The 26,986-nt window shown below is 45.8% G+C and overlaps 1 protein-coding gene and 1 pseudogene across 1 annotated transcript in view; both read left to right on the top strand.

The window, feature by feature from the left end:
- Nucleotides 1-26,986, top strand: part of PTTG1 (PTTG1 regulator of sister chromatid separation, securin) — a 241,843-nt gene that overhangs the window by 130,686 nt on the left and 84,171 nt on the right. The gene's annotated exons all lie outside the window — the stretch shown is intronic.
- Nucleotides 9,050-9,336, top strand: LOC126957225 (small nuclear ribonucleoprotein E-like; annotated as a pseudogene).

Here is a 26,986-nt window from a genome sequence, read left to right as displayed (position 1 = left end):
ACTAATGATATCTGCAATGAACCACTTCCTAATAAGGTCACATTCTGAGCTATTGAGGGTTAAGACTTCAACCTATCTTTTGTGGACGTATACCATTCAACCCATAACAGAAGGCAGTAGTATTCTAGGAAACATGAATGACCAGGGAACCCTATCATATGCTTTCTTAGGGGTGTTACTTTTCTGTGTTAGGCAACCGTGTATTACAACATAGATAGAAAGGGAAAAATGGGGCAACCCATAGTTCCTCTTCCTTCAGCTCTTCCTTACTCATTGGTATTATGCCTGAGGTAGAGAGTATTGATTGGCTGTGCATGTATCAAGAGTGAAATAAAAATAGTTAACTTAATTTTGTGCAGTGTTTTCACCGCTAAGGAAAGAATGAAATATATATGCATGTTCAAGCTACAAAATACAAATTGTGTAATTTCAGTGATTTTGCATGTGAGTTGTGTTCTTATTTTTGCATTTAAAACTGGCATTGCATAATATAAAGATAAATGATAAAAATTCATGCTAATACTTTAAGTTTTGAATTTTTCTTTACTGAAAATGACATTAAATAGCATATTTTAAAAATACCTCAATAAAAAATTTTTAAAAAGAACTCACAACAAGTTGAGAAAGAGCTCTATAAACTGTCCACAAACTATCTCACACTACTCCCAACCTGTCCCACCTGACTGCCATCCCAGAAGAAATTGATTTATGTTTCCTACTAAAGATATTCTCTCTTTCTCTTTTGTTTTAAGAGACGGAGTTTTGCTCTGTCGTCCAGGCTGGAGTGCAGTAGTATGATCATAGCTCACTGCAGCCTGGAACTCCTGGGCTCAACAAGGGATCCTCCTGCCTCAGCCTCCTGGGTAGCTGGGACTACAAGCAAGGATCACCTCGCCCAGCCCATGCTGTTTTTAACCTGAAGTCACCCATCCCCCTTTATGAGTAATCCTTGTGGCAAAGTTTTCCCCCTTGCTAGTAATGTATTTTTGTTGATAAATATGAGAAAATTTATCATTTGTGGCATGCTTAGCATATGCCAGGCACTGTAATACATGTCCAAGCAATCACTGAGAGCAGGCTTCCCTACTTCCCAAATAATTGTCCATTGCCTTTCTTCCTGCTCTCCCACACCTACATCTATTTACCCCACACACTTCAAGTTCCTTGAAGACAAGACTTGTTTCTTTTCCGTATTTGTATCCCCAACATCTAGCCCAGTGCCTGCAGTAAAGGACGTGGTCAATATAGGTTTACCAAAATAATAAACAATGGGTCAGGCACAGTGACTCAAGTCTGGAATCCCAGTACATTGGGAGGTTGAGGTGGGAGGATCACCTGAGTCAAGTAGCTTAAGATGAGCCCAGGAAACGTAGTGAGACCCTGTTTCTACCATTTTTTTTGTTTGTGTTTGATTTAGCCAGGCGTGGTGTTGTGCGAGTCTGTTAGTACCAGCTACTTGGGAGGTTGAGGTAGAGAGATGGTGGCTACAGTAAGCCCTGATCTCGCCACTGCAGTCCAGCCTGAGCAACAGAGCAAGACCCTGTCTCAATAAATAAATAAATAAATAAATAAATAAATAAATAAATAAACGATGGACACATGGATAGTGGAGCTAATGGGGGCCTATGAGAATCACCTGGCCTAGACTTCAGACTGGTCAGGAGTTACTGTCCTCACTTTTCAAATGAGATCTAGAAAGTGTGTGACCCTCTATGGGCCACTTATGCTCTTTGGATCTCCTTGTCCATATTAGTAAAATGAGAAAACTACTTTTTCCTTAAAGGACTGTTGTATGACATGAAGAATCATGAAGTATAAATTGCTCTCTAATATTTTGTCATCCATAATAATAACAGAGCAGGCCAGAACCTTCTGATGACATTGCTCTTTGGAGCCTGAAGCAAGCTCTGTGAACCCACGGTGAGGCTTGAGTGAGTAGCCTTCCTTCCTTGGGCCTCAGTTTCTCCTTCTGTGAAAGGAGGGGCTGGGATTTGATCCCAGAGGACACAAACCCGGGGGAATAAGAGGGTCAGGAAGACAACATAAACAAGAAGATGACTTACAGCCCTCCTGGTCTAACTTCCCCCAGTCCCCAACCTTTGGAAGAAACTTGGAGGGAGAGAAGTATTCCTCTTTGTGAGGAAAAAAAAAAGCCTGAGTTTGACAGTCAGTGTCCACACCAGCCACAGTGCCAGGAAGCATTGTGGAGCGATGAGGACTGTGGTCGACCAGTGGGCATGTGCTGCATCCAGGGTGGGAGCACCTTCTGCATCCCCTCAGATTGTTATAGCTTGGGAATTGGTGCCCACTATTGGCAGATTGTTTGACTTCAAAAGAAAGAGGAAATTGAGGCTGGGCACGGTGGCTCAAGCCTGTAATCCCAGCACTTTGGGAGACTGAGACGGGCGGATCATGAGGTCAGGAGATGGAAACCATCCTGGTTAACACAGTGAAACCCCATCTCTACTAAAAATACAAAAAGAAATTAGTCGGGCGTGGTGGGGGGCACCTGTAGTCCCAGCTACTCGGGAGGCTGAGGCAGGAGAATGGCGTGAACCCGGGAGGTGGAGCTTGCGGTGAGCTGAGATTGCACCACTGCACTCAAGCCTGGGAGACAGAGCAAGACTCCGTCTCAAAAAACAAACACACGAAAAAAAGACAGAGGAAATGGAGATATCTCCTGATTTTAAAAATACTGGCTTGACTTTGCCTTGCCTTGCTTTTCCTTCCTTCCTTCCTTCCTTCCTTCCTTCCTTCCTTCCTTCCTTCCTTCCTTCCTTCCTTCCTTCCTTCCTTCCTTCCTTCTGTTTCTTTCTTTTTCTTCTTTCTTCTTTATTCTTTCTCCCTTCCCTTCCATTCCCTCCCCTCCCCTCCCCTCCCCTCCCCCTCCCCCCCCCCCCTCCCCTCCCCTCCCCCCCCCCCCCCCTCCCCTCCCCTCCCCTCCCTTCCTTCTTTCTTTCTCTCTTTTTTTTTTTTTTGGCCATATGGGCGACACACCGTATCAGCCCTGGCTTGGGAACCCTGGCGTAGGTGCGTGATAGGAGCCCTCCAGCCTTGCAGGGATTCTGCAGGGAATAACAGGATAAGAGCTTTCCAGACTCCAGGAGAAGGAAGTAAAAGGCACCATTAACTTCAAAGCCCCTGAGCCTGACAGCCCACTTCTCCAACAGACAATAAACAGGAAGGAGACTGAGACTGTACAGCGAAAGGTGACCAGACAAGCCTGCCGGGGGAACTTCGCGCCTAGAAATTCCTCACTGCCAGCAGCAGGGCGCTGCTTTCCTGGGGCCACCTGGATGCCACAAAGCTACCTTCTATGCGGGGCTTCCATAACTTCCAGGGCTGCAAAGACCCAAAGTCCGAGAGCCAAGGATTATGGTAGCAGCCGCTCAGCTGAGGGGACTCAGGCTGCAGGTGGAGAAGGGTTGGGAAATCTATGAAAAAATGTATTGGTTACACAGGTATCATTCTCCTTGTACCACTATTAAAGCATGATTAAAATATTATTAAGATCCTGGCCGGGCACGGTGGCTCATGCCTGTAATCCCAGCACTTTGGGAGGATGAGGTGGGTGGATCAGGAGTTCGAGACCAGCCTTGCCTACATGGTGAAACTCTGTCTCCACTAAAAAAATACAACAAAAAAATTAGTCGGGCATGGACCCGAGATGGTGCCACTGCACTCCAGCCTGGGCGACAGAGTGAGACTCCGTCTCGAAAAATATGTATGTTATTAAGATTCTGAACAACACCATCCCCCACCCCGCCCCCTACCAGCAGGTAACCACTGTGATATCGATGGAATGGTCTTTGGCCAGGCACATAGGCAGTGGGGGTGAGGGAAGGCAGACCAGGTCAGAGCCTACTGTAATAATCCGGCTGAGAGATGGGGTTGGCTTGGGTAGGGGGAAGAGGTGAAGGGAGTGAGGAGGGGCCAGATCCTGAGCATAGTTAGAAATAGGAGCCTATAGGATCTGCTGATGGACTAGATGTGTGGTGTAAGAGAAAGAAATCAGATGACTCCAGGTTTTAGCTCTGAGCACCTAAAGGGTGAAGTTCCCATTTACTGAGATGTGGAACTTAATCACGTCTCCCAGGACATTGTTGATATATTGCCCTCTTCCCTCTTTTCCCAACCCAGCCTGCTGCCACCAGCTGAGTAGTTACAGCTAAGGCTCTAAGACTGCCCCAGACTTCAATGTTGGTTTTGATTTTTTTCTAGTTAATGATCTCAAGCAAGTTAGTTAACCCCAGATTCTTTCTTTCCAAAATGGGGATAATAATAGTACTGCCTTTATAGGGTTATATGAAGGTCAAATGATATGATGCCTGGTATATAAAGGGTGTTGAATAAGTGTGAGCCAAAATTACTGTGTAATCATTAAGTTGTTATTGTATGTATACATAGTTTCCTAGCCTGCAACTTCTAAGCCCAAAATGATCTCATGAGCATTTTTCATGAGATACCTTTAAAAATATCCCTTGGCTGGGCGCGGTGGCTCACCCCTGTAATCCCAGCACTTTGGGAGGCTGAGTCAGGTGGATCACAAGGTCAAGAGCTTGAGACCAGCCTGGCCAATATGGTGAAACCCCATCTCTACTAAAACTACAAAAATTAGCCAGGCGTGGTTGCGCAGCGTGCCTGTAGTCCCACCTACTTGGGAGGCTGAGGCAGAGGACTCGCTTGAAACAGGCAGGCAGAGGGAGGTTGCAGTGAGCCGAGATTGCGCTACTGCACTCCAGCCTGGGAGACAGAGCGACACTCTGTCTCAAATAAAATAAAATAAAATAAAATAAAATAATAAAATAAAATAAAATAAAACATCCCTCAAGGTCGGTTGCGGTGGCTCACGCCTGTAATCCCAGCACTTTGGGAGGCTGAGGCAGGTGGATCACAAGGTCAGGAGCTTGAGACCAGCCTGGCCAATATGGTGAAACCCTGTCTTTACTAAAAACATACAAAAATTAGCTGGCTGTGGTGGCAGGTGCCTGTCATCCCAGCTACTTGGGAGGCTAAGGCAGGAGAATTGCTTGAACCCGGGAGGCGGAGATTGCAGTGAGCTGAGATCGTGACGCTGCACTCCAGCCTGGGCGACAGAGCGAGACTCCATCTCAAAAAAAAAAAAAAAAATGTCCCTCAAAAGTTTGTTTGTTTGTTTAGAAGCAGTGTCTCACTATGTTGCCCAGGCTGGTCTCGAACTCCTGGCCTCTAGCAAACCTCCCACCTCAGCCTCTCAAGTAGCTGGAATTATGGGTGTAAGCCACCATGGCGGGCTCAAAAAATATTTTTACTAGCTACATAATATTCTATCATATAGGCAATTCATTTATGTAACCAGTCTTTCATTTTAGGTATTTTAAATATGACTAAGAGCTTATTGGCAAGTCATGTTGTTTCTGGCTTTTCTCTGCGCATTATAAACAACACTGAGATGAAAATCCTAAAAGCATCCTTTCTTTATGTTTCTCCAATATCTGAGGATACACTCCTAGAAGCGACATTGTTGTGACGAAGGCTGTGACAGTTAATTTTGTGCCTCCACTTGACTGGGCCGGGGGTGCCCACATATTTAGTTAAACACTGATCTGGGTATGTCTGTGGGGGTTTCTAGAGTATATTTGAATTAGTGGCCTGAGGGAGGCTGACTGTCCTCCCCAGTGTGGTGGGCCTCACCCAGTCAGTTGAAGACCTGAATAAAATAAAAAGGTTGAGTAAAACAGAATTTCTTTTTCTGCCTGTCTTTGAGTTGGGACATTGATTTTTCCCACCTTAGGACTCAGATTGAAACATTGGCTGTCCCTGGGTTTCAAGCTCACCAGCATTCCGACGGGCACTATCCCCAAGATTCTTCTGGTACTCAGGCCTGTGGGCTTGGGCTGGAGCTACACCCTCAGACCTCATGGGTGTCCAGCTTGCCAACTACAGATCTTGGGACCTGTCAGCCTCCATGAACATATTAATCAATTCCTTATAACCAACCAATCAATCTTCTATTGGTTCTGGTTCTCTAGAAAACCTTGACTTATACAAAGTGTGTGAATAGTTTTAAGATTTCCGAAATAGATTATGAATTGACCTCCAGAAGGCTATACCAAAACACATCCCCATCAATAATGTTAAAAAGTGGACTCTCACCAAGACTAAGTCATTGCTAAATCTATCTATCTGGCTGGGTGCGGTGGCTCACGCCTGTAATCCCAGCACTTTGGGAGGTAGAGGCAGGCGGATCACCTGAGGTCAGGAGTTCTAGACCAGCCTGGCCAACATGGTGAAACCTTGTCTCTATTAAAAATACAAAAATGAGCCAGGCGTGGTGGCAGGCGCCTATAATTCCTGCTACTAACGAGGCTGAAGCAGGGGAATTGCTTGAACCCAGGAGGCGAAAGTTGCAGTGAGCTGAAATTGTGCCATTGCACTCCAACCTGGGCAACGAGAGCAAAACTCGGTCTCCAGAAAACAAAAACAAAGAACAAAAACAAGAAAACACACACCAAAAACTGTCTATCTATCTATCTATAATAAATATATATTTAGAATCAGTGTTTCCTCAAATTGATTATGAAATTGAATATATCATTGTAGTTCACATTTCTTTGCTCTCCAGTAAGACTGGTGTTTTCTGAATGTGAATATCTGTTATATGTATTTCTTCTTCTACAAACTGTCCTTTACCAATCTTTCTGTTGGTGTTTTAGAGTTTTGCTAAAGGAAGAATTAGTTATGCATTAAAACGAATGATCCTTGGTCTGTTGAATTTGTTACACACGTTTTTACTGCTGTCTTTACATTTTGTGTTGGGCTTTTATGACCTACACTATAGAATACACGCAGACAGACCTTTTCTCCCTTTGCAAGAGTATATGCTTCCAAGGCACTTGGTGTGTGTGCTCATGGTAACCGGGTTCCAGGCCTGCCTCTGCCCTAGCTTGCTCTGTGGCCGTGGGCAAGTGACATCTCCCAGGTCACAGCCTCCCCATCTGTCAATGGCGGCAGAGGTGGTCAGACCTCTGAGCTTCCTCCTAGCTCTGGCATCCTATGATTTTAGTTTTTCAGCTAGTGGGCATGTTGGCTCTGAGTTAAGAGCTCATTTCAAGAAATAGTTACTGCCTAGTACAACAGTCTGTTAACTAGTCTCCCTGTTTTTGATTGCTCTATGCCCAGTTGTTAATGGGCATTGCTAATGCCAGCTTCCCTACAGTGCAGTTTTGAGCAGTCCATAAACCAGACTCCAGCCCCCTCAGCAGTCATTGGTCTCCCTTCCTGCTTGCCCAGTCTTACTGCCTGCTGCTCCCTGTCAAAATGAGTATTTGTGGTTCCTCAGATATTTTTGCTCATACTATTGCTTTTGCTGGGAATGTTACCACATCGTAAATTTTGTATGGAAAAGCTTTGCCTAACTTTTAAATCCCAGCTAAGCACCATCTCCTGCATTAAGCCATTAGTGATTATTGCCCGTTCCAGGGGAATTTGTCACTCTTTTGAATTACCGTATTTTCCACATGCCATGGGTATTATGGTTGTTGACATTTATGTCCTATTTACTGAACAAAAGCATACACATATTTCAGGCAATATAAGCAAGCAGACTGGCAGCCCATACTGTATTTTCAGAATTGGGAAATTTTTTCACATAAAAATCCCGATTTTCATCTTCTCTTGAAAGGTCAGAAGATCTAGCTTACATCCTCAAAGACAGGTCAGCAAGCCACAGCCTGTGGGCCAAATCTGACCTGGCCTCTGTTTTTAGAAATAAAGTTTGATTGGAACACAGCCCCACCCGTTTATTTATATATTCACAGTGGATGCTTTCCTTTTACTGTGGCAGGGGTGAGTAGTTGAGACAGAGACTCTATGGCCTAGAAAGCCTATTTACTATCCAGCCCTTTACAAAAAAGTTTGCCAACTCCTGCCATAAGGCACCAACTGTGGAGCATGCACGTGCCCCAGGACCTCTTCCTATTCTCTATCAGACCTGGCCAGTTGCAAGTATTTATCCTGTCTCCTAAGGCCTTTAAAACATTAGTTTTTCATTCTTCTTAATCCTCTTGATCATTGCGTGAACCCGGGAGGCGGAGCCTGCAGTGAGCCAAGATCCGGCCACTGCACTCCAGCCTGGGCGGCAGAGCGAGACTCCGTCTCAAAAAAAAAAAAAAAAAAAAAAAGCCATTATGTCACATAGGCAAGGCAATCATATCCTAACACAGTATGAAAGCCATTATGCCAGGTGTGGTGTGGGGGCCCATGCCTGCAATCCAAACACTTTAGGAGGCTGAGGCAGGTGGATCATCTGAGGTCAGGAGTTTGAGATTAGCCTGGCCAACATGGTGAAACCCTGTCTCTACTAAAAATACAAAAATCAGCCAGGCATGGTGGCACGCGTCTGTAACTCTAGCTACTTGAGTGGCTGAGGCAGAAGAATCACTTGAATCCAGGAGGTGAAGGTTGCAGTGAGCCGAGATTGCCCCACTGCATTCTAACCTGGGCGACAGAGCTAGACTCTGTCACCAAAAAAAAAAAAAAAAAAAAAAAAAAAAAAAAAAAAAAAAAAAAGCCATTATGGGCCGGGCGCGGTGGCTCAAGCCTGTAATCCCAGCACTTTGGGAGGCCGAGGCGGGCGGATCACGAGGTCAGGAGATCGAGACCATCCTGGCTGACACGGTGAAACCCCGTCTCTACTAAAAAATACAAAAAAAACTAGCCGGGCGAGGTGGCGGGCGCCTGTAGTCCCAGCTACTGGGGAGGCTGAGGCAGGAGAATTGCGTGAACCCGGGAGGCGGAGCCTGCAGTGAGCCAAGATCCGGCCACTGCACTCCAGCCTGGGCGGCAGAGCGAGACTCCGTCTCAAAAAAAAAAAAAAAAAAAAAAAGCCATTATGTCACATAGGCAAGGCAATCTCTAAAATAAATATTCAAAACCATTACACTGCCAATATAAATTAAATGATCAACTCTAATAACAGTCCTCAGTAACTATAGCTACTGATAAAGTAGGTTCTTAGAGTTAAAAGCTTGAAATCAGTGTATAGGTGTGCTCTTTGTGGAATTCCACCATGGCATACCGCAGCCAGGGCCAGAAAGTGCAGAAGGCTATGGTGTAGCCGTCAATCTCATCTTCAGATACTTACAAAACAGATCGCGGATTCAGGTGTGGCTCTATGAGCAAGTGAATACGCGGATAGAAGGCTGTATCATTAGTTTTGATGAGTATGTGAAACTTGTATTAGATAATGCAGAAGAGATTTATTCTAAAACAAAGTCAAGAATGCAAGTGGGTCGGATCATGCTAAAAGGACATAATATTACTCTGCTACAAAGTTTCTCCAACTAGAAATGACCAATGAAGTAAGAAATTGTTGAAATGGATACAGTTTGCTTTTAGATATCCTTTGTCCAATATGAACATTTATTCGTATTGTTTTGATTACTCTTATGGTATTACAAGATGGCAATACATGCTATGGGATTGTTTGTATTTTAACAAACAAACAAACAAAAAGCTCGAAGTCTAAAGTCAGATTGCCTGGACTCATATTCCAGCGGTGCCACCTATGTGAGCAGGGTGAGTCTTTGTTTCCTCATCTGAAAATGAGGATAACAGCAGTGCCTACCCTTGGATTGATGAAAGGAGTCCATTCAACTAATATTTAGTGACAGCTACTTTGAGTCAGGCACTGTGCTAGGCTCTTGGGATACAACAGTGAGCAGAAACGGCCACATTTCCACTTAGGAAGAGCTTAACTTAGGAAGTGGTTGAGGGAAATGGAGCAGGCAGCAGATACCACTGGTGCATGTTGTTGAGTCATTTGGGCCACCGCTGAGTTCAGCCACAGTAGGGGGTGAAAGTTCTGACTCTTCTCTGGCTGCCAAAGCCTTCTCCAGTGCAGCAACGTAGCTGGAACCAGTTTGGCTGTCAGGCAAGCACAACCTAGAAGGGAGGAATTAATGCCCAGAGGCAACCCCCAACAAGGTGGACCGGGAGTCCGCGATAGAGGATATGGCCCCTGTTCTTCAGAAGAACAACTCTGGGCGGCATTCTGTATGACCCTCGTCAGAGGTCCTGGCAGGATAAAGCTCCAGAGTAAGGAGAGAGGCTAGTAACACCCTCACATTGACTTTGCACTTTTCCTGTCTCACCTTCCCTGCTTTCTGGCAACATTATCCAGATAAACTATCTGCATCCAAACCTTCGTTTCAGTCTCTGCTTCCGAGGAAATCCAAAGTAGAACAAATCGTAAACAAACAAAAACAAGAAAATACAAAAGAGTAGTAAGTGCCATGCAGAGAATGAAAACAGGTGTGAACAAAGTGGGGCCATGGAAGGCCTCCATTGAGAGCTGAGTGACAGGAGGAATCCAGCCACGCCCCGGGTAGAGGACGAATACTCTGCAGAGGGAGCAGCTGGTGCAGAGGCTCACAGCAGGATTGTGCGTGGCATGTTAAATGAGAGAAAGGGCAGCGAACCTGGAATTTAGTGGCTGAGGAAGTGAGGTGAAGAGGAAGGCCAGATTGTGAGGGTCTTTGCTATAACCCAGGTATATTGATGTGGGACTTTATTCTAAATGCCATGGATGAGAAGTCATGGGAAGATTTTAAACACAGGAGGAACAGGGATTAATCTTCAGTTTCAAAATATCACCCGGGCTGCAGCGTGAGAGTGAGTGAGAGTAGACAGGGAGTAGAAACAGGACACCCGTTAAGGAAGCTACTGCACGACTCCAGGCAAGTGATGCTGGTGGCTTGGACTGGTGTTGGAATAAGGTGGATGAAGAGAAATAGACGATTTGGGATATGTTTTGTAAATAATAATGGTGGGCTGGGCATGGTGGCTCAAGCCTGTAATCCCAGCACTTTGGGATGTCAAGGCAGTAAGATCGTTTGAGCTCAGGAGTTCAAGACCAGCCTGGCCAATATGGTGAAACTCTGTCTCTACTAAAAATACAAAAAAAAAAAAAAAAAAAAAAAAGCCAGGCGTGGTGGTGTGTGCCTGTAGTCTCAACTATTCGGGAGGCTGAGGGAGAAGACTTGCTTGAATCCAGGAGGCAGAGGTTGCAGTGAGCTGAGAGCATGCCACTACACTCCAGCCTGGGTGACAGAGCAAGACCGTCTCAAAAAAAGAAAAAAAAAAGAAAAGAAAAAATGAATAATGGCAACACACTAGGCCCTAGTATATGCACAGAAATATTGAGTAACTTATCCAAGGTTGCCCGGGGCAGAGATTTGAACCAAGATCATCTGATTCCACAGTCTGTACTCTTACCACTAGGCTCCCCTGCCTCACTAGAATCCACCCCTTGGCTGAGGAATCCGACATAGAGGTAAAGGGAAGAGGAAGCTAGGAATCAAGCCACAGCCCCAGAAGTCCAGGTGTTAAAAACAATTTACGAGACAAAAAAACATTGTTTTGGACTGAGCCCCTATGCTAGTCCAGATCAAATGGATTCCCTCATGCTAGGTGCCATGTAGTCAAACTAAACTTAGAAACAGGAGAGTTTCTTGAAAAACAAGAGATTCACAGCAACCAACCCAGACGGGCTCATCAACCTGAGCCAGTATGATAAGGAGGTCTTCTCCGCTTTAACCCTCTAAGGAAAGTAACATGGAAATGACCCATCTGCTTTTCGATCCTTGTTTCTGCTTTCTTCAGCCTTTTTCTGCCTATAAAGCCCACCACCTCTGCTCAGCTCATTGGAACACCTTTCTATTTTGCAGATAGGGTCTGCCCAATTCATGAATTGCTAATAAAAGCCAATTAAATCTTTGAAACTCAATTTGTTGACATTTCGTTCTTTGAGATAGGTATTGTTGTTAGGACACCCCTCCGCTGCCCTCCACAACACCACTGTGGTTATGGAGAGAGACCACCACCCTCTCTGTGCTCCTGCTGAGACCCCCACCCCTGCCTCTTTCCAACACAGCCTCTTCACTATGATCTGCCTTGAGACCACAGTGAGGCACCTGAGCCTTCTTCCTATCCCGTTACCATAGAAGCTCAGGTCTCCCCTTGCTCCTCCAGACTTGAACCCTCATGCCCCGCCTGGCCATTGTCCCCAGTTCTGACCCTGTCTCCTGAAACCTGCCACTCTGTTCTGGACCCTGGTCCAGACTCACAGGGTCCTTTTGATCTTCTTACTCTCATTCCCAGGCTGCACATTCATATCACCTCAAGGACTTAAAAATATTCTGAAGCCCACGCTCCTCACCAGACCAATTAAATAAAATTTCAGATTGTGGCATCCAGGTACTGGCATGTTCTCAAAATTTCCTGGGTGTTTCTAATTTGTGGCTGGGTCAAGAATCACAGATGGAACAGACCCTGGCTCTCCTTGAGAGCTCAGCTGCCTTAAGTGGTGGCTGTGTTCACTTCCTGTTGCCTCCGAACCATGGGCCTGAAGGTGCCGTGGGCTCCTCTCTCCTCTCTGCTCCCCCTTGTCACTGCCACTCTCTTCTCCATCATTGTTTCTGTAAAACCTTCAGGCTTTGAACCTCATGTCTTCAAAGTGCACCTCCTGGCTACCAGGTCACCCCTCATTGCTTAAGGATTTTAGCTCCTGGCTCACTGTCACTCTCTAACACTGCTCCTGGTTTTTTGGTTTTTTTTGTTTTGTTTTGTTTTGTTTTAGATAGAGTCTCCCTCTGTCACCCAGGCTGGAGTGCAGTGGTACAGTCTCAGTTCACTGCAACCTCCACCTCCTGGGTTCAAGCAGTTCTCCCGCCTCAGCCTCCCAAGTAGCTGAGATTACAGGCATGTGCTCCCATGCCTGGCTAATTTTTGGATTTTTAGTAGAGGTGCTGTTTCACCATGTTGGCCAGGCAAGTCTCGAACTCCTGACCTCAACTAATCTGCCTGCCTTAGCCTCCCAAAGTGCTGGGATTACAGGCGTGAGCCACCGCGCCCGGCCCACTGCTCCTGTCTTAATTCTCAGTGTTTCCAATATCCAAACAGATAGATGGACCTTCTGAGACTCTGATCTGTCCTCTAATCCCTGTCTTTCACCTCACCTCGGCCGTTCCTTGTGATGGTCTCGCACCATCCACGGTCACAGTCTCCAATAACTCCTTGACCACTCACCACTTATCACTTGCCATCTTTCCAGCTCACCTTCACTAGGACCCAGACCCCAGTTATCCTTGAAGCCCTGAATCTTATCTCCTCTCTGCTGTCTCACCTCCTCTCACCTCCTCCCTTCTCGCCTTGTCCAGATTCCATTCCAAAGTCAATCAGTGGAATCAATCCTTTGCATCTATCCTTAACCCTCTTGACTTTCTCATAACTTGCAGCATCCACTCGGCCAACCTTCAACCCAGGTTCAATCCAGCTGCCTGTTCTGCACCAGATCCTGTGCACTGACCGTGATGGGACAGAAACATAGCCATGCTGATGGCCTTCCAATGAATTCACCATCATTAAGCACAAATGGGTTTTCTATTTGGCCGAGCAAGCCTTCTGTATTTCTCTTGTCTCATGGGTCTTGAGGATGGTCCCTGAACCAGCGGCATCAGCATCATCTGGGAACTGCAAATTCTCAGACCCATGTTAGAAATGCAAATTCTCAGACCCCATGTCAGACGTACTCAATCAAATACTCTGGGGGCGGGCCCAGCACTCTACTTTAACCAAGCCTCTAGGTGAGTTTGATGCATGGACCCCAGTATATACCACTGCTAGAGTCTGTTTCCCCTCTCTCTCTCCAAGATGAATATTTCATGCCATCTCTTCTCCCTGCTCACATCTAATACTTCCTCACCCCTCCTCACATTCAGCTAGCTTCCTTATACACTAAGAAAATAGGAAAAATCAGAGGAACTTCCACAAGTTCCCACACCACATCTCTGCCTCCTCTTACCGCACCTGTGCCCATACATGCTGCCTGCTGTCTTTTATTGAGGACACGCTGGCCATCCGGTCTTAAAATCAGGCCCCATGACTTCCCTGGTCCAATCTGCCAGCAACTTTCCACTGGATAATGGCAAAAGCTCCCTAACCAGTCTCCTTACGTCTGCCTTTGCCCCCCACTTTGCCCAACCAGAATGACTCCATCAAAATGCAATTCGCATCCTTCCTTTGCCCAAAACCCCTCAATGATTCTTCATCTCGCTCAGAGTAAAGGCCTATACCTACAGGGCCCTATGTGATCTGCCTACATCTTTGTTCCCCTGTCTGACCTCATCTTCTCCCACACTCCCCGCCCTGTCCACCTACTCCCACCACACTGGCCTCTTGCTTGTCCTCAGACATTCTGGGCACGCTCCCACCTCAGGGTCTCCACACTTGCCGTTCCTCCCAGCCCCACATATCTGTACAGCCAGCTCTCCAATATCCTTCAAGTTTTTACTCCATGTCATCTTATCAGGGGGGCTTTTCCCAGCCACCTATTATAGTTTCAGCTACTGATCCTTCCATCTGCCTTCTCTGCTTTCTTTTTTTCTCCTAGTCCTTAACACTATCTAATAGATTACATATTTGGCTTTTAAAATATTGTTTACTCTCTGTCTCCTGCGTGGAGCATTAAGTCCATGATGGAAGAAATATCTTACTTTTTTCTTCTCCATCGCAGTGCCCAGCTGAGTGCCAGGCATAGAAGTGGATCAGTGAATTAAGACTATCAGTCTCATCAATGATTCTCTTCCTCCGCTGGGCATGGTGGCTCACACCTGTAATCCCAGCACTTTGGAAAGCTAAAGCAGCAGGATTGCTTAAGCTCAGGAGTTTGAGATTGGCTGGGCCAACATATGACTACCCAGTCTCTATAAAATTTTTTAATTTTAATTTTATTTTATTTTTAGACAGAGTCTTGCTCTATCGCCCAGGCTGGAGTGCAGTGCCACGATCTCAGCTCACTGCAAGCTCCGCCTCCCAGGTTCATGCCATTCTCCTGCCTCAGCCTCCCGAGTAGCTGGGACTACATCTCAGCTCACTGCAAGCTCCGCCTCCCAGGTTCATGCCATTCTTCTGCCTCAGCCTCCCGAGTAGCTGGGACTACAGGTGCCCACCACCATGCCCGGCTAATTTTTTTTGTATTTTTTAGTAGAGACGGGGTTTCACTGGGATAGCCAGGATGGTCTTGATCTCCTGACCTTGTGATCCACCCACCTTGGCCTCCCAAAGTGCTGGGATTACAGGCGTGAGCCACTGCGCCTGGCCCCACATTTTTAAAAAAAATGTAGCCAGGCATGGCAGTGTGCACCTGTAGTCCAAGCTACTCAGAAGGCTGAGGTAGGAGGATGATTTGAGCCAAGGAGGTCAAGGCTGCAGTCACCCATGATCATGCCACTGCACTCCAGCCTGGGTAACAGAGTGAGACCTTGTCAAAAAAAAAAAAAAAAAATCCCTTTCTATTTTCCCTCTAGCTAAAACTTGGTTCTCTTCTGAGAACGAGCTTCCACTGTAACCCCCTTAGGTGGAGCCATTTTCTGTCCCTCTCCCCTTGTACCAAGCGGCCTGAGCGGAAGATGGTGACCCCTGCTCCCCATCACCACACCCAAGCCACTCTCCTTCCCTTCTCTATACCCCCTAGCTTAGAAATTCATATCATCAGACCAGTCCATCTTGCCCCTGTCTCCTGTGGACCCCCAGGGTTTTCCCCTCACTCCTGGAAGAGCTGAGTCGGTGCCTTGCTGTTGCAATTCCAACACTGCCTCATGAGAATTCTTGGTGATTTTGGTATCTTGGTCGATGATTCATCCAAGACCCAGGTTTTTCAGTTCCTTGAAGTCCTCTCCAACAATCTTATTCTCCACCCTGACTCAGCCACTTGCTCTGTGGCCAAAACCCAGACTCTGTTGTTACTAATAATTGCAAATCATCCATTTCAGGAATCGCATGCTGTGACCAACAAGCCTGTCTTGCCAGCTCACCCCTCAGGCACTCTGACTTCAGCAACCACCCTACTCCATCGGGTCCTCCAGCCATTGATCCCTCCGCCTTTTCACTGCCTCGCCCACCGCTGTCATGCCTATGCTATACACAGTGCAGATTCCATGGCTCACCATTAAATCCTTTGGTTGTACACATGCTCCACTAGGCTGCCTACTCTCAACTCAAAATTTTTACACCGCAAAAACCCAGCCCTTATCAAAGGCAACATTCCACCTACTCAGCACCTCCACAACCAGAGGGCACAATAAAATGATCAAATCCATGCTCGTGGCCTCACTTTAAATCAATCACAATAGCTATTCTCATAGTGCTTTCCATGGGCAAGGTACCATTATAGGTGCTTGACATGTAGTAAGTCACTTAATCCTCATAACAACCTTATGAGATACTACTATTACCATCCTCATTTCAAGATGAGAAAACTGAAGCACAGAAAGGTTAAGAGACTTGCTCAAGATCACATAGCTGGGTGGAGGAATTAGAACTGGCAATTCAGCCCCAGAATTGATACTCAGGACCACTACACTGGCCTCTCGAGATCCATGAACTTCACACACTGCTGTTGTCAAGCATTTCTCCCACAATTCCTTTGGCCAGCCTTCTCACATGAGACCCGGCATCAGAACCACCTGGAGGGTTTGTTAAGAACAGGTGGCTGGACCTCATTCCCTGGGCTTCCGAATCCATGACAAGAAAGTGTGGGCTAATGATCAGCCTTTCCAACCACTGCCCAGGCAATGCTGCTGTACCATTCAGTGACATTAATTACATTCACACTGTTGTGCAACCATCACCACTGCGTCCTAATATTTTATATCTAGAATATACATTTTAGCCGGGCCCAGTGGCTCACGCCTCTAATCTCAGCACTTTGGGAGGCTGAGGTGGGTGGATCACTTGAGGTCAGAAGTTCGAGACCAGCCTGGCCAACATGATGAAACTCCGTTTCTACTAAAAATACGACAATTAGTCAGGTGTGGTGGCATGCGCCTATAATCTCAGCTACTGGGGAGGCTGAGGCAGGAGAATCACTTGAACCTGGCAGGCAGAGGTTGTAGTGAGCTGAGATCATGCCACCGCACTCCAGCCTGGGCAACAGAGTGAGACTCCATCTAATAGAAAAATTACATTTTAATATATCTGTTTACGTATAATATGGACAATATAGTTTTTATATCTATCTATCTATCTATCTATCTATCTATCTATCTATCTATCTATCTATATTTTTTGAGACAGAGTCTCGCTCTGTCGCCCAGGCTAGAGTGCGGTGGCCGGATCTCAGCTCACTGCAAGCTCCACCTCCCAGGTTTACGCCATTCTCCTGCCTCAGCCTCCCGAGTAGCTGGGACTACAGGCGCCCGCCACCTCGCCTTGTTTGTATTTTTTAGTAGAGACGGAGTTTCACCATGTTAGCCAGGATGGTCTCAATCTCCTAACCTCATGATCCGCCCGTCTCGGCCTCCCAAAGTGTTGGGATTACAGGCTTAAGCCACCATGCCCGGCCTATAAATCTATATTTTTATATACCTAGATATATAGAATTTATATATTTTTATATACAGAAAATCCCAAAGAATCCACAAGAAAGTTGCTAGAGTACAGCCTCATATTGTCTCTTGACCCTTCTCTGGGCATGTTTCACCTCCATTCCTCCACCCAAAATGCTCTTTCAAAGTCTCCTCTGATCTCCATCTTGCTAAAGTCAATGGCCAACACTTAGTCTGCATCATCTGATATGGTTGATCATTACTTCCTCTTTCTCGCTTTCTCTTTTTTTTTTGAGATGGGGTCTCTGTTGCCCAAGCTGGAGTGCAGTGGCATGATCATAGCTCACTGCAGCCTTTGAACCCCTGGGCTCAAGGGATCCTCCTGCCTCAGCCTCTCAGATAGCTTGGACTATAGGCAAATGCCATCATGTCTAATTATTTTTTTGAATTTTTTTTTTTTTTTTTTTTTTTTAGAAACGAGGTTTTGCTTTGTTGTCCAAGCCAGTCTCAAATTCCAGGCTTCAAGTGATCCTCCCGCTTCAGCTTCCCAAAGTGCTAGAATTACAGGCATGAGCCACTACACCCAGCCCCTTGCTCTTTTTAATAGTATCTTTGGTTTCCAGCATCACAGTCTCTTGATTCTCTTCTAGCTCTGTAGCAAACCACTTATTTTTCAGTCTCCCTTGCTGGATCCTCCTCATCGTCCACACTCCAAATACCAGAGTGTCCCAGGGCTCAGTCTTCAGACTCTCCCCTTCTTTATCTGCATTCTTTCCCCTTGTGGTCTCTCTAGAACCATGGCTTAAAAGCCATCTATAGACTGAGGACTTCTAAATTTATATCGTCAGTCCAGACCTCTTCTCTGAACTCCAGACTTGCACATTCAACTACCCATTTACCATCTCAACTTAGATATTGATGACGGTCCTCAAAAGAATATGTCCACATCAAACATCTGGAACCTGTGAATGTGGCCTTATTTGGAAAAAGGGTCTTTGCAGATGTAATTAAGGATCTTGAGATGAGAAGATCTCTAAGTGGGGGGCCCTAAATCAAATAGAAGTGTTCTTATGAGACACATAGGGAGGAGAACCACTCAGGAGAGGAGAAGGCTGTGTGACCAAGGAGGCAGAGATTGCAGCAATGCAGCCACAAGTCAAGGAACCCTGATGGCCACCAAAAGCTGGAAGAGGCAAGGAACAGAGTCCATCCAAGACCCTTGAGAGTAAGCACGGCCCTGCTGCTGACATGTAGATGTCAGACTCTGGTTTCCAGAACTGTGCAAGAATCCATTTCTGTTGTTTTAAGCTACAGTTTGTGGTAATCTGTTATGGCAGCTCTAGGAAACTTACACAGATGTTTTATAGACATCTCTGACACAACATTTCTCAAAACAAACTCTGTTTACTCACCTCCTGCTCCCATCCACAGAGCGTGCTCCTCCACTCCTCCCAGGAGCAGTGTTTCCCATCCCGGCAAAGGCAATTCCAGCCTGAAAGTTGCTCAGGCCAAAACCTTTATGCCAGTGTTGACCCTTCACTTTCCATCACAGCCCACATCCAAATCCTCAGTGAAACCTGGTGGCTCTATCTCCAAAGATGACCAAAATTATATCATTTCTTACCTCTTTCCTGCAACCACTTGGGGCCAAGCTCCCATCCTTGCTGGGATCTCTCTCCTTTCTTTGTTTCTTTTCTCTTTCTTTCTTTCTTTTTCTTTCTTTCTTTCTTTCTTTCTTTCTTTTTCTTTCTTTCTTTCTTTCTTTCTTTCTTTCTTTCTTTCTTTCTTTCTTTCTTTCTTTCTTTCTTTCTCTCTCTCTTTCTTTCTCTCTCTCTCTTTCTCTCGCTCTCTTTCTCCCTTTCTCTCTTTCTCTCTTTCTCTCTTTCTTTCTTTCTTTCTCTCTTTCTCCATTTCTTTTTTTTTTTGACAGGGTCTAGCTCTGTTGCCTAGCTTGGACAGCAGCAGCACAATCATGGATTACTGCAGCCTCTGCCTCCTGGGCTCAAGAGATCCTCCCACCTCAGCCTTCTGAGTAGCTGGGACTACAGGCGTGTACCACCATGCCTGGCTAATTTTTTATTTTGTTCTTTTGCGGGGGCGGTGGTAGAGACAGGTTTTCACCATGTTGCCCAGGTGGCTCTTGAACTCCTGGGCTGAAAAGATCCTTCAGTCTCGCCTCGCCTCCCAAAGCCCCTCCCAAAGCTGGGATTATAGGTGTGAGCCACCACTCTCGGCTGCTGGGATTATTAAACTCATCTATCTCTCGCCTTTGTCCTCGCCCCTCACAGTCTATTCTCAAACAGTAGCTGGAGTAATGCTGTTATAATTGAAATCAGACTTCATCACGCATCTGCTCAAAGCCCTCCAATTATTTCACATCTCACTCAGCATAAAAGCCAAGTTACCATGTTCTGCAGGCCGCTACATGATCTGGGTGCTTGTAACCTTTCTGAGGTCATCACCTGCCACTCTCTTCCTCTGTTACTCTGCTCCTTGAGCCAACCATGTTGACTCCCACCTCAGGGACGTTTCACTGAGAATGTTGGGGGTTGGCAAGGAGCTGGTAGAGTTGCTAGGCTACATTTTGTGCCATTGGAGATTTGTAGGCATGAATTGAAAGTGGGACCAATCAGCACAGTTGGAAGTGAGTGAATTGTGAACAAACGTAAACCTGAAAGAACCAATCCTTCAAGATAGATCCTGAGTGGCTAACTGGGCCTAAATTTAAAATAGAGCCAAATGGCCATTTGCTGACTACAGGTCACACACATACTCTGAGTTCCCCAAACGCCCCTCACCTCTGTTTAATTTTGGGACTTTCAGGGCTCACCTCAAGCAACCAGAGCTCACCTACCTCAGCCAATCAGGGCTCAGCTGTATCAACCAAGCAGAACTCAGCTACATCAATAATTCAGAAGTAAGCAAGTTTGAATCCTTCACTTGCATAAACAGATTTGATTGGAAACCTACGTAGAAAGTTTTTCTATAAAAGCTAAACCCGGCTCACTCATGTAGTCCCAGCACTTTGAGAAGCCAAGGTGGGCGGGTCACTTGAGCCCAGATGTTGGAGGCCACCACCCTGGGTAACATGGTGAAACCCCATCTCCACAAAAAAATACAAAAAAAAAACTAGCCTGGTGTGGTGGCATGGGCTGTAGTCTCAGCTATTTGGGAGGCTGAGGTGGGAAAATCTTGAGCCCAGAGAAGGTTGCAGTGAGCTGAGATTGCACCACTGCACTCCAACCTGGGTGACAGAGTGAGATCCTGTTCCCCCAACCCCCCCATCCGCCCGCCCCCCCCAAAAAAGCCAAACCTTCTCTTTGTCTTTGGAACGTATCTTCATTTTACACTAAAGTCTGAGTCCCCTTGGTTTGTAAACTGTTCACTGAAATAAAGCCTCTTTCCTCCAAATTCCTTTTTAGAGGACTTTTATTCACAGAATGAAGAAAGACAAGGATTAGGTTTGGCTGGATTAAGGTTTTGCTAGGAAAGAATGATGAGAGAAAAGGGCAAGGATGTAAGGGCTATTTGTATAAGGGAATGATTATAATCTTGGCCCCATGAAATCTCAGATGGGTAAGAAGGACTTAAGTTAGGTAATGCATATAAAGCGCTTACCATAGGGCCTGGCACATTGTAAAAGCTCACTAACTGCATTCATCCTATGTATACTACAACTACTCTTCTTCTTCTTCTTCTTCTTCTTCTTTTTTTTTTTTTTTTTTTTTTTTTTTTGAGACGATATCTGGCTCTGCCACCCAGGCTGGAGTGCGGTGGCGCGATCTCAGCTCATTGCCACTTCCACCTCCGGGTCCAAGCGATTCTCATGCCTCAGTCTCCTGAGTAGCTGGGATTACAGGCACCTGCCGCCATGCCCGGTGAATTTTTGTATTTTTAGTAGAGATGGGGTTTCACCCTGTTGGCCAGGCCGGTCTTAAACTCCTGACCTCAGGTGATCTACCCACCTCGGCCTCCCAAAGTGTTGGGATTCCAGGCATGATCCATCGTACCCGGCCTAAAACTACTCTTAATCCTAAAAACGACCTGGCAAAATTAACCACAGTGCCATCCTCTAGCCTAGCACTTGCAATTAAACCTCAATCTCTATAAACAAGAGATGGCTTTGAAGATAGAGCAATAAAATCCAAGACATGGATAATACTTAAGAAATGTGCATATATATATATATATATATATGGTATAAATAAATCAAAGGTGTAATTGCCAGAGTGAAAGTGATTATTGCTTTGTAACTCTATATAATGAGCAACACGCAAAACAAAAAAAAAAAAACCCAAAAAATCCCCCAAACCCCAAAACACATCCAAACATGTTCTTCAATTTAAATACGTTAAGATTTACTTACTCCTCCAAGTGTTTGTAATATTTCAGTATTATTTCAGCGTGATAATATTGTGGTTTTCTTTTACAAATCTTTGTCGACTTGCTTTCAGTTATCCATTAGTGCTGACACAGAAAGTGTTTTTTCATCTGTTACTCATATCTGCCAAGTTGCAAGCTGTGGTTGAGTAATTGGAAACATACAACCAAATGGATCAACTTTATCAGCGTGTTCCAGGTACTCAAGGCCATGGCCTATTTTCCTCAAGCTTCAATATTATTCAAAGATTTGGCTGAGAAAAACATTTTATTTTTATGTTCATACAAATAGAGATGTTAGTAAGGAGGATGTCAAAATCACATATATTCGAAAGATTAAAACACATCAGCAAAATTCACGAGCTGGGCCATGGATCAAGAAATCAACAGATGGGAGTTATAGTAGGAGGCGCCATCTGCCAATTCAAGGTCCCACTAATTTAGGACTAAGACAAACCCTCTGTGACAACAGTGTGGTGGAGGGAATTATTTCTACATTTTTGAGTCGAGCACCTGGGTGGATGGAGTTGCCAGTTATTAAAATGAGGGAGTTGGGGCTGGAACACACAGTTTCAGGTTCAAGGCCCTGATGGTTTAATTCCAACTGCAGAAGCCTCAATTTCATTATCTGTGAAATGGATGTCCATTCCAAATTTCCTCAATCCTATTAGTGATTTTTCGGCATTTCTGCTATTGAGAACGTGTCTTAATTAATAAATTAATCCATTTGAAGGAGTAGTGCTTGTCTTTTAACAGATAAATTTTAAAATTGAGAGCGTTTCTTTTACATGGTGTTAATGTAAAATGTAACAAAGAAGGCAGGACCTGGCTCATGAGGTTGCTGTGAGGATTAAATGCCTTAAAGTGTGGTGTTGTTTGTAAAGCATTTAGGAGCGTCTGGACGCCGGGGCCGATGAGGGAAGGTGAGGGCTGCAGCCTGAGCGAGGATGTCCGAGTTCCCAGTCCCGTGTGTTGATAAGATCTCCATCACCACCTCATCGAACCTCAGCAGAAAAAGGCCAGGAAAAGCATCCCCATCCTACTCTGGGGGATTATTTCTTATTTATAATTTGTTCAGGGATATGCATTTCTCTTGAGCTGTTTCCTACCCTGCCCGCCTTTTCTTGTTACTCACTATGAAACCTACTTCAGGACAATGTCAGATTCTGACCCACACAATCAGCATCTCTGCAGGGGGATCCTGAGTTCACATTTATTTCCTGTTTACATGTGAGTCTTTTACTGTTCAAAACACTCCAGGGGGTTGGGTGAAGTGGCTCATGCCCTGTAATCCCAGCACTTTGGGAGGCTGAGGCGGGTGGATCACTTGAGGTCTGGAGTTCCAAACCTGCCTGGGCAACATGGCAAAATCCCTTCTTCACAAAAAGGACAAAAATTATCTGGGCCTGGTGGCGGGTGCCTGTAATCCCAGTTACTCAGGAGGCTGAGGCAGGAGAATTGCTTGAACCTGGGAGGCAGAGGTTGAGTGAGCCAAGATCACTGCACTCTAGCCTGGGTGACAGAACAAGACTCCATTTAAAATAAAAAATAAAATAAAATAAAAAGACAACCACAAAACTCCAGGGGCCACTGTCAGGTCAATGGTCCATAAATGCCATCCATGATCTCTCTGACTAAGGACTCTAGCCATGGTGGCCTCTTGGCTATTCCTTCAACCCGCCAGACTTCCTCTTGTTTCAGGTTCTTGCATTTGATATTTCCACTGTCTGAAATGCTCCCTGCTACCCTCCACTCCTATCCTCAGATATCCTCATCTCACTTTCTAAAAAGTCTGTACTCAAACGTCGCCTTTGCAGTAACGACTTCCCTGACCACCCCCATAAAGCTGTAATCCACCCTTAACCAGCACCCCCATTTTCTCCCCTACTTTATTTTCTCTCTGTAGCACTTTGACCATCTAACCCCATTTTATTTTATGTTTACTTGGTTTATTGCCAGTCTCTGTATTAGAATGCAAGTTCCACGAAGCCAGGAATCTTTCTCTGTCTTCTTCACTGCTTTATCCCCAGTGTCCAGAACAGAGCCTGGCATATAAGGGTCCTCAGCGAGTTCTGTGAAATAAAATGTGTAGGAGGCCATTGGTTTAGACTGAGCTCCTGCATTAGGCCCAACTGAATAAACCAAAATGGGATCAGTCATGCTGAAGTTCCATGTCACCCAGCCAAAACTAAGTTGTTTATCTGACCTTCCCAGAAATCAGGAGAGACAACAGCCAAGTTTCTAAACAAGCTGGTTTTAGCTGGTATGATAAGGAAGTCCCCTCTTCTTTCACCTTCACAAGGAAAGCAACTTTGAAGCAGCCCATCCGCTTTTTGCTTTCTGTTTCTGCTTTCCTCAGCCCTTTTCGGTCTGTAAAACCAACCTTCTCTGCTCCGATTATAGGAACACTCATTCTGTTTTACGGAGTATGAGGTATTGCCTGATTCTAGGATTGCAAATAAAAGCCAATTAAGAGCTTTAAATTTGTCGAAATTTTGTCTTTTGACAGCCTTTATTTCAATAACCAGTCTTTTATGTATTTAGCATTTCCCTTCTTCAAGTTGGGATTCGGGGCCAAAAGGGATGACTACTTTTTATAGTTTTTCATGTAGGTTGTTTCAGTGTATCAATAGTTTGTTCCTTTTCATTGCTGAGTAGTATTTCATGGTATGGATGCATCACAGTTTGTTCAACCAGCAAGTGCAAAGGCCTGGAGTGGGGAATGAACTTGTCACCCCTTCAAGTGACAGGAGACTAGGTGGCTAAAGAGAAAGAGGTTATTTATCACTTTAGGATCTGAGCAGCAGAACCCCAAGCAGCTAAGGAGCCATAGAGGGCAGGTGAAGGATGTTCCCTGAGGTTTTTTTCATAACTCAGCTCTCAAGTTCAGTCTCATCTGACCTCTACGGGAACTTGGCCTTGGGATGAATTCCCCGCCCCCACACACACCTTCCACAGCTCCTGACACTCTCAAAGGAGTGGATCAGATCCTGGCCAACAGCCAGCAGCATTCAGTCCTGGCAGTGTCAACTCTGGGTCAGCTGACTTCATTTCTTCTTCTCCTCTCACTGGTCTGCAGGCTTCGCCTGGGTCAGAGGGAAGATGGTGGGCAGGCTGTGGAGATGCACCCTTGAAGACTCTGCTCTCCCTGACCGGTCTTTGGAGCTGACACAGTATGACCAAGGTCCTTCAGCCTCCATCCGTCAGTTCCAGAAATTCAGTCACCTTGGAGAAAGGCTTCTGGCAGCAGAATTGGTGAATCATAAAATCAAAAAAACTATCCAAGCTAGAAGGGAACTCAGAGACCACTGAGTTCAGCCAGAGAGATGGCTCTTCCTGCGACAGCTCTCTCAAGTGTTTTACGAGCTATCTGCCCATGGGTCTCAACCTGGCTGCACCACAGACTCAGCTGCGGAGTTTCCAAAAATTCCCAATGTCCAGGCTGTACTCCAGACTAATTGCATTAGAGTCACTTAGCGGGTGGGAGACAGGGTTAGAAGTTTTAACACTCCACTCCAACCAGAGCTGTGGTCGCTTGCAGCCTGGCTGTCAGGGGACTACAGTCGTTATGACCATGACCTCTGAGGTCTGAAGGACTTGGATTTGAGCTCCTGCTCTGCAGCTTCTCCAACTGGGTAATCTCAGTCAACTTTCTGAACCTCTTCTAGCCTCTATTTCTTCATCTGTGAAAAGTGGATCATCATAATACACCTACCTTACATGTTGTTCTCAAGGCCAAATGTATTAATCCATGAAAAGCACACAGTGTTTCATTCCTAGTAAGAACTCAGTAAATGTTAGCTTTCATTGTTATTACTTTCCCAAGGTCTAGCATTCTATCAGAAAGCTCCTCTGAGCCAAGCGATGTGGCTCATGCCTGTAATCCCAGCACTGTGGGAGGCCCAGGTGGGTGGATCACCTGAGGTCAGGAGTTCGAGACCAGCCTGGTCAACATGGTGAAACCCCATCTCTACTAAAAATACAAAAATTCGCTGGGTGTGGTGGCAGGTGCCTGTAATTTCAGCTACTCGGGAGGCTAACGCAGGAGAATCGCTTGAACCCGGGAGGCAGAAGTTGCAGTGAGCCCAGATGGCATCACTGTATTCCAGCCTGGGCAAAAGAACAAGACTCTATCTCAAAGCAAGCAAGCAAACAAACAAACAAACAAACAAACAAAATGAAAGCTCTTCTATAGGGTAAGTTGAAATATTTCTCCTTTAGCTGCAAGAGTGGTCTTCTCAAAACCCAAGTCTGCTTATGTCACTTGCCCACTTAAAATCATTCTGTGGTTTCCTGTTATTCTCATGGTCAAGACAGACATCTTTAGTTTGACCTATCAGCCTTCAAGGTCTGGGCCCTGCCCCCTCATCTTCTCCCCTTGCACACTTTGCCCCCAAGACCTGGGGAGGGGCTTCTTTGATTCTTCCCCTCTGCCATGCTTTGCCCCACCATGGGGCCTTTGCCTGCCATGCCCCTCCCTGGAAAGCCTTCTCCACCCAGCCTGCCTTGCCAACTCCCACTTGCCCTTCATCTCTGCTGTTACTCCACCAGTGCTACTCCCTGACAGTCTCACCAGGACAAATCCTCACCTTGCCATTCTCATGGCATCATGCCACAGCTGGCATCTTACATTTATTGGTGTGGTCATTTTTGCAAAGTCTGTCACCTGTGTTAGACTCTAAGCTCCAGGAGAACAGAGACCATATCTGTTTTGCTGGTCTCGTGATTCCTCTGTGCCTAAGCACTGCTTGGCACATAGCTGAAGTTCAATAAATATGTGGTGCATAAACAAACTGGCCCCAATTGGCCTCTTGATAAAGTCCACCGGTTGCTTCAGTTCTGCCGTCTGCAACTCTTCTAAGCAGTCAGCGCCTTCTACCCTGAGACCACCTTGCAGGGGTGGGCGGGTGCCTTCAGGACTCCCAGTCTTCTCTCCTCAAGGCTGAACAGCCAACACTCCTATAGCAGGTGGCACTTCTAGACCCTCTACACCCTCCTCGGGTTCAGGTTGTAGGATGCCTAGAACCAGACTCAACACCAGGGAATGAGGAGCTTTTCAAAAGTGCCCATACAGTTCTGCCAAGTGACAGGAAACGGTGATGAGGTTGAGGATTAATACCCCGTTAGCCTTTCACCCTGAGGCCCTTGATCTCCATGTCCTGAAGCTCACACCTTAAGTGTGTTTTATGGGATAAGAGAGCCCCAAATAGAATATGGACATTTCACATGAGGAAGCCATT

Source organism: Macaca thibetana, chromosome 6, assembly GCF_024542745.1.
Source record: "Macaca thibetana thibetana isolate TM-01 chromosome 6, ASM2454274v1, whole genome shotgun sequence".
NCBI classification, from domain to species: domain Eukaryota; kingdom Metazoa; phylum Chordata; class Mammalia; order Primates; family Cercopithecidae; genus Macaca; species Macaca thibetana.
Note: the sequence above shows the minus strand (reverse complement) of the source record. Positions and strands in the feature narration are given on the sequence as shown.